The 8,166-nt window shown below is 45.3% G+C and overlaps 1 protein-coding gene across 10 annotated transcripts in view; it reads right to left on the bottom strand.

Moving 5' to 3' along the window:
* The window catches only part of Lrch1 (leucine rich repeats and calponin homology domain containing 1), a 189,799-nt gene that overhangs the window by 112,202 nt on the left and 69,431 nt on the right, over positions 1-8,166 (bottom strand). The window lies entirely within an intron of this gene.

Raw genomic sequence — 8,166 nt, forward strand, 5'->3', positions numbered from 1 at the left:
ACCAACAAGGAGCGAGAGTGAGTGGAACAACGTCAATAACAGACGGTGATAAAAGCTGTGCGGCTGCAGCCTCTCTCAAGAGGGAAGGCACGTGTGATTGTTGGCTCATAGCTGACCACGAGTGACTGGGACAAGGTAGGTAGGAACTACTGTGTTAGTACCAGCCATGAGGTCCTGTCAACTGGGTGAGATGTGTGCCCATCACAGGGAAGTCAAAAGCCCTAGCTCCCTCACGCTAAGACCTTGTACCTCCTAACACTCTGGAGAGCTGTTTCCTCTTTCTATTGTGGCTCCTCCTGAGACCACTGCCTCCAGAGAACCTGTTGGGTAGTGGAATGGCCTGGGGTCACCACCCTTCTTCAATTACTTAGGCAAGGTCTCCTCCATCTCTCTATCTGAGCTGAGCTCCCTCTCCGTCCCACAAAGCCCCCAGTGGGGAAGCCCACTTCCTTTTCTACTCTCCATAAACATGGGAGCCCAGCCCCATGATTCAATGCTCACCCACAAGAGGGACATTAGAATAAGGAAACAAGGACCCAGGCAATGGGAGAGTGCCCGTGGCTGACTCAATCCTAAAGATTTTTACCACCAGAGACTTCCAGGACCAAACAGGCAGAAAACAAGCAAATTCCTAAAAGACTGGAGAGAATCCAGCTCTCGGGCATATATCTCTCTAAGAGATCCACCGGGAAGTAGGTCTCACTGATCAGCTTCTGAAGAAGGCTTTAGCTATCTATCCCAGCGATCTTCTGTTCCATGGTTTCTTTTTCCCTTAGCACATAGATATCTATTTAGTTGTGTATTGTGGTTACTAATTTAACCTCCCAGGTTCTACTGTGGTGAGGCCCTTAGACACAAAGTGAGAGCTCAGTGAACGTTGCTGAATGAATGGAATGTCAAACATGGCTGGAGAGCAGGTTCATGGGCCACCAGCCTAGCTTCAAGCCCTGTCCCAGCACTCGGCTTGGAAGAGTCGGAAATGGTAACCTGCCGATGCCTCGGTTTTTCACCCGTAACATGAAGACAAGGATAAAGAATAGTAGCTGCTCCAGAGTTCTAGCAAGACAGACAGGGCCAGACAGAGTGGTGCCCACTGAGAGCAAAGCGCTCTAGGAAAGACAGAGACAAACATGTTGCCCTGTCTTATTCCTTTAGATAGTAGGAAATAAGGTCTGAGTTGCAACTGGCTTAAGATTAAACTGGCAAGCATATTTCATCTGAAACACCAGGAAACTAATTACACTTTTTAATTAACTCTGTGTGTGTGTGTGTGTGTGTGTGTGTGTGTGTGTGTGTGTGTGTGTGTGTGTGTGTATGGGTATATTTCAAGGTGTTTGTTTGAGACAATGTCTTACTATTTAGTCTAGGCTGACTTTGAACTTACGGATTTCCTGCCTTCGCTTTCAAAGTGCTGGGATCACAGGTATGTGCTGTGGTGGCTGGCCAAACTAATTGTGCATCTTCTGTATAATGAGTGGGAAAATCTCAAAATCAATCTGATGGCTTCTCTGTCCACTAAATCGCTCAACAGTTTTCTTTCCCGCCATCCATTGCTCAGTCCACCTATCCCTCCACGCCTCATGCTGCTGGCCATGTGCCAGACTGGCCTGCACCAGGTGCTGCTGGGAGTGAAATGATTCAAAGGAAGCAGAGAGCAAGAAGCCAGAGATCAAACGGAGGCAGCTGACCCTGGTAGATGGTGGCTCCAACTCGAACAATCTCAGAGTTGGAAGAAGAGACATGCAGCTCCGTGCGGGGGACTCGGGAGAGAAGTGTGGGTGCACATGGGGGCACAGACTGCTGTAGAAATGGGCTTTCTCCAGATGCAGAAAAGCCTGGGGTGGACTGGTAGGTGCGACACAACTTGGGGCAGCTGTTCAATGGGTGAGGAGAGGAGGAGACCCGGATTCTTGGAATGCAAGGCGGAGTGCGGAGCTTCTGGAAGTCCCCACGCTGTGGTCTTTCTCTGGTATCACACTAAGGAGTGTCTCACTGAGTAAGTGGGACAGCTGACACCAGAGCGACAGTCCTGGTGCACAGCTGTTAAAGACGAATTCCTAGTGATTAAGGAATCTAGCAAGTGCCCCGAGGTGATCCCCTCTGCAGGGCAGAGACCTTGAGTGAGCAGGGAAGCTACGGCCTCTGCAGTCCTGTGCTTTACTGGCACCCTAGGCTTGCTGTCGAGGACAGAACACACACACTTGAGAGTACTGACAGAAAGACTGGTCCTTAGCCACAAACGACAGGGTCATATGCTGGGGGAACCAAAAAAGGCTTCTTATAAAAAAACAATAAGGGTTGGGGATTCAGCTCAGTGGTAGAGTGCTTGCCTAGCAAGCGCAAGGCCCTGGGTTCGGTCCCCAGCTCCGAAAAAAAAAAAAAACAAAAAAACAAAACAAAACAATAAGACCAAAAAGATTTTCCCAAGGTCTTTACTTTGGTTGGAGATCTCAGAAATCAAATAGAGCATTAAGTTCCTATTAAGCACCTCCCACAGTTAATTGGACCCCTTCATTATATACAAAATGGTAAATACAAAAATAACAATAAATAAAGCAGTAAAAACACTGGGCATAGCAATGTGCGTCCGAACTCCCAGCTACTCCAGATGCTGAAAAGGAGGATTACTGGAACCCAGAAGTACAAGGACACGCTGGACAACACTTTTCTTCCCAATGATAAAGACAAAAAGGCAAACAAGACCACTGAGAAATCCAGTCCCTCCCATACCCAAGGCCTTCCATATACAAGGCTACTGCAGAGTAGAAAACATCCACATCTATTACTAACCTGATTTTTCCATTTAAAACAACAAACAAGGCAAAAAATATGATCATTTTTGGTTTCCTTTAAAAAAAAAAAGTAGTGTGAATGATGCCAGGGATGAGAGCATAGACACCGGGCCTTGCACCATCAAAGATGAAATTATTCACCCTCTAAGAGACCACTGAATTTGGAGCAGAAGGAGTTAGCGCCATTTTAAAGGGTTCCAAGCCAGGGAAAGGAACCTTTCCTTTGATGTGGAGTGGATTCCAGGCTAACTAGCAACTCAAGAAACTCAAGTGAAGACTCATGTCAAACATGAGGAACAGTGACGTTAACAACAGCGTTTTGAAGTAGAAATCACAGGGGATTCAGAATTGATACCACCTGGTGTCAATCACATCAGCGAAATGAACGTGGTAAGCAAAACTTCAAGAAGTAACCACTGCGGCCATTCCGGTCTGCTCCCGAAAAAGCCGAAGGGAAAGATCGCTGCCACAAAAACCCTCAAAGATGTTACCAGTGATAGCCCACGCGGGCAGAAAGGAAGATTTAAAGCTATTGTAACATACATAAGTGTAATATCTTTCAGGAAAGAAAAGTTTAGTGTAAGTCTGTTTGAAAACCTACAGCAACTTCCTTGTGTACATAAAAGTAAAGACTGTATCACTAACGACGAACTATAAAAATGCTCAGCAGGGCCAGGCAGTGGTGGCTCACACTCAGGAGGCAGAGGCAGATGGACCTCTAAGTTCAAGGCCAGGTTGGTCTACACAGTGAGTTCTAAGACGTGCCGGGCTACACAGAGAAACCCTGTCTTGCAGGGGCGGGGGGCGGGGGGGGGGGGTTCAGCACCCAAAAATTAAAATTTCATATATGTTCTTAGAAAACAGACCATCTTAGGAACTGTTTTAGACAGCATATAAAATAATGAATTTCATTATGACATTTTCATAAATAATATACACATACATATATATACATCCATATACATACACACACATACACACTTTTTGTTCGGTGAAATTTAAACATCATCTTGGTAATCATTTGGACAAAATAAGACTTTGAAATTTCAAATTAAGCTTAAGAGGGAGGGAGATAGGCAATTAAGTGCACTTGTCTGTTTTGTAAAAACTGAAGAGTTACTTGATAAATATTGACAATGTGGGACCGCATGCCAGAAATAGTTCTACACAGAAGGCAAGCACAGCTGACGTAATCCATGCCCCAGCCTTCCAGAACTGACATTCTGGGGAGGCCAAGGAACTAACACAGCAGGTAGAACCAAGGACAGAGAGCCACTGGCAAATCTGGAAGAAGGAAGCCTGCAAGCACAGGGAGGGCTGAGATTTTCAAACTGGGGGATCAGGGAGGAGCTCACACTCTCAAGAGCTACAAAGAGTAGCAGACATGTCCCATAAGACCTAGCAGTTAGATCTTTCCTCCAGTGAATAGTCAATGAGTGCCCTAGAGTGGGGACAGGGTGTCAGACTGAAGGGTCACTGGGAAGATAGTATGGTTCTGGCTGGGAGAACCTGGGTGAGACAATAAGAACACGCTGACTAGGTGTCCGGTCACAATATCCAGCACCCACTAACCCTTGGAGTGTTTAACCAGGACCTGACTTGTTTTTTTAAAGGACTCTCATTAGAAATGTGTCCAGTTTGAAGGAACCAGGGCCAGAGCAGCTGAGGGCTGCTGCCACAGGCAAGGAAGGAGTCTAGTTAAACTGAAGTTCTGGATGGACACAGTGGGAATGACAGAGGAACTGATGGATGTAACACACAGTGGTCAGGCTCAGCTCATGTCTTCGGTTGTGCTTTGAGTGTGAAATTCCTGCCACAGCCTCATGTGTGGACCCCAGGTTAGTGTCACTGTTTGGGAAGGCTGTGGGACTTTTAGTGGGTGGACCTTTGCTGGAGGGCGAGGGTCATCAGGAGCAGATGTTGAGATTTTATAGCCTGATTCTATTTCCTGAGGGCAGATGCAATGTGACCAGCTGCCCCCTGCTCCTTACGCCACGCCTTCCCCGTAGAGGGGACTGTGTCCCTTCTAACTAAGCCAAAATAAGCCCTTCCTTCCTTAAGTTGCTTCTTGTTGAATATTATCATAGCAACAGGAAAAGTGAGAGGCATCCTCTGAAAGCAAAGCTGACAGGATTTGCTGATGTGGTTCTGAAAGGAAGAGCAGCCAGCTGTGACTCTCGCAGGACAGAAGGGAGGGACCATCTTCAGGCGTAGAAACCTGGGCAGACACCTGGTGCAGGTCAAGGTCGTTTGAGATTTGTTAGTGGAGGTGTCCACTACATACACATACAAGATATGAAGTGAGGAAACATGTGAGGTGAGAACTTGGGAGACATAGTTGGAGGGCTGTCGAGGCGTAAGTGGCAGTTAAGATCTCTCTAGAAAAATCACCAAGGAACGCAGTGAAGGTAGGAGAAGAGAGTGGAGCATTGAGCCCTGGGTCACTCAATACACACAGGCAGGGCCAGAAGAACATAAAGAAACAGTCTGCAGGGAAGGGGAAACCTTATCGAATGGGCCAGTATTTAACTGGAAAAGTTCCTGTTTTGCAATAGGCAGAGTTCTGGACACACAACAGTGTGATGTAGTCCACATTCCTGGACCTTGCAAACATTTAGGCTTCCGATTTATTTGTTTGTTTCTCTGAGAACTGTCTATGTAGTTCTGGCTGTCCTGGAACTCACCTTGTAAGACCAGACTGGCCTCGAACTCAGAGATCTACCTACATCTGCCTCCTGACTGCATCACCACGCCTGACTATGCTGTACATTGTGAAGTGCATTCTATAGCTATTCCATCACAATTTAAAACTTTTAGGAGAGAAGTTCCAGTGGGTTTAGGTGAACCAAAATAAAGTGGAGCAAAAGAGGCTCTGTACAGGGAGGAAATGCGTCAGCACGTCTGCATGCTGACAAGAATAACCTCAGGGAAAGGAACACACTTTAAAAGAGAAAGAACACAGCTGATGGGGCTATGCTATGCTCTAAAGCAGGTAGCTGGCTGTGTGCACTTCCCAGGACCACTGATGATCCTCCTACAGCAAGAGAGGCTAGCTAGTGGGTATAGACACAGATGCAAATAACTGAGCTCATGGGTGATGAGGACAGAGAAATGTCCCTTCTAAGGGCTCACAGACCCAGTTAGCTGGGAGTGGAGGAAAAAGAGAAGATTCCAAAGCTTGAAGGGGAGTAACAAAGTAAGAAGCAGTCAACAGAGGGTGTTTGGGAAGAGATCACAGTAGTAAAATGCAATATGGGCTACCATGTTGACTTTACGGATTAAAGGTGAAACTGTAGTGATGGCTCAGGCCCCTGAATGAAACATGTACAATTTACTGCCATCTTTCAGTCATGTTCAACCTCAGGACTTCTCGTCATCGAGCTCAACCTGGGAGCTGCGGGTGCAGCACAGTCATGTGACACTTGCCTTTACTGAGCATGTGCAAAGCCCTGGGTCTAAACCCCCCCATGATGGGGGGTGAGGAGAAATAAAAGCAAAAACACCTTGTTACTGAGATGTCATTTAAGAGACACATATGCCATGTTAGTATATACGGACATGAGTGAGACTTAATTTATAACCTATAGGAATAGTGAGGCTGATGGAGGAGACAGACAGTCAAACAAAAGAGAAGTTACAGAGAGTAGAAGGACACTTCTAAACATGGTAAAAATCCCACTTGGTTGACAAAGGTTGAGGAAGGTTTCCAAAAAGCATGGAGGTGCGCAAGAGTCTCTGGACAAGGACCTGGGAGCTTGCCAGGCGAGCAGGGCATTCATTCGTGGATCAGAGAAACAGCCTGGATGCAGAAGAGGACAACAGGTAGCTCACTGAGAAAGCATTAGCTCCCCAAGACCTAAGGTCATGCAGAGACCCACAGAGGAACACCTACATATATCCATGAGGAGAATCAGGGGAAGGATAAATGTAGAAAGAGGTGAAACGAAGAGAAACAACAGACGAGAGAGACATCTGTGAAGCAGCGTTAACAGAGTTTAGCCATCAGTCTAATCTGCAGTGTATCTCGGGGCTTCTGGCCAATGCAGGATGTGCTAGAGAAATACAGGAAAATAGGAAAAAGTGATTTAAGATCATCATTGAACAGCCAAGTAGCGGGTCTGTTCTCCACTTGACTTGGGATTTAAGGTCCATCCATAGGAAATGTATTGGCAAAATGTGAGCTAGGAAGACATCAGTATATGAATAAGGATTGTAATGTCACCCCAAGAACATGTGACAAGGAAGGAGTCTACCAGTAGTAGCCTCTACACCATGAGGCCGATGTCTTTCTCTGTTACAACTTCCAAAGCAAGAGAAACTGCAAGATTGTAGGGTTCATACCTCTGACCCAGGCCCAGTGTGAGCCTTAGCCCAGCGCGTGTATCCCTTAAAGCAGTAACAACAGCAGTATTACCCCCTACCCTGAATTCCAAACCCAGCACAAGGAGCTGAGGGGTGAAATTTAATTAGACATTCTTCACTTACTTTTAGAAAACAAGTACGATCCATGCTTTAGAAATAAGAGTTTATTCAATTAAACTTAGGGTTACTACAAATTCCCCAAAACAACAACACTGTTGTAGTTCCAAACACTAGGCCAACCTAAAAGCTAGGCTCCTTCCATGAGCTTTTCCCCTTGGGCAACTTTTTTTTTAAGCCCAAAACTATGAAACAAAGAGTAAACTGTCTAAAAAGTGCCTGACTTTCCCATTTTTAAAGTTCACATTTAGCTAAGGCGGCGTGGCTAAGAAAGGCATGTTTGTGGTGGTGACTGAATATAGTATTGTACGAACATGAATTTTAAAGCTAGAAAGAGTTGATTCGAACAATTCCTATCTCCTCTCTGCAAATGAGCTCGGGTGTTTCTCGATGAAGTAAAGACCCAGAAGAAGACTGTGAAGTACAATCTAACTCAACACTATTTCCCCTCCCCCAAGAAATGTAGCTTGGCTTCTTAAGGTAATTCAAGGTGCTATAATTAACTGGTGTATTATGGTCACGCGTAAAATTTCCAAAAGATTTAAATATAAGCAAAAGGCTTACTGTTCTCCTGTGGTTTATCTTTTTTCTCATTTTGTGCACCTCCATTTCTTCATCTTGAGTTCGTTCTAAGTAACGAATAACTGTTACAGTGTCTTTAAAAAGAATATTTCCTTTAAGGCTCTGAATAGAGCAAAATATATTCAGAAGGCCTCCCCACTTCAAGCCCCCTGCATTGTTTTATATATGGATATTAAGAGACCTTATCTTATTATGAATTCTTTGACAATCTAAATCTGTTTAAAAAAAAATTCTCTCCTGAAATCCAAATCACAGTATTAGCCCTGTGCTAACATCACACAAAAATGATGCAAAATTATCTGCGCTTTGCAAG

This window comes from Rattus norvegicus, chromosome 15 (assembly GCF_036323735.1).
Source record: "Rattus norvegicus strain BN/NHsdMcwi chromosome 15, GRCr8, whole genome shotgun sequence".
NCBI classification, from domain to species: Eukaryota; Metazoa; Chordata; class Mammalia; order Rodentia; family Muridae; genus Rattus; species Rattus norvegicus.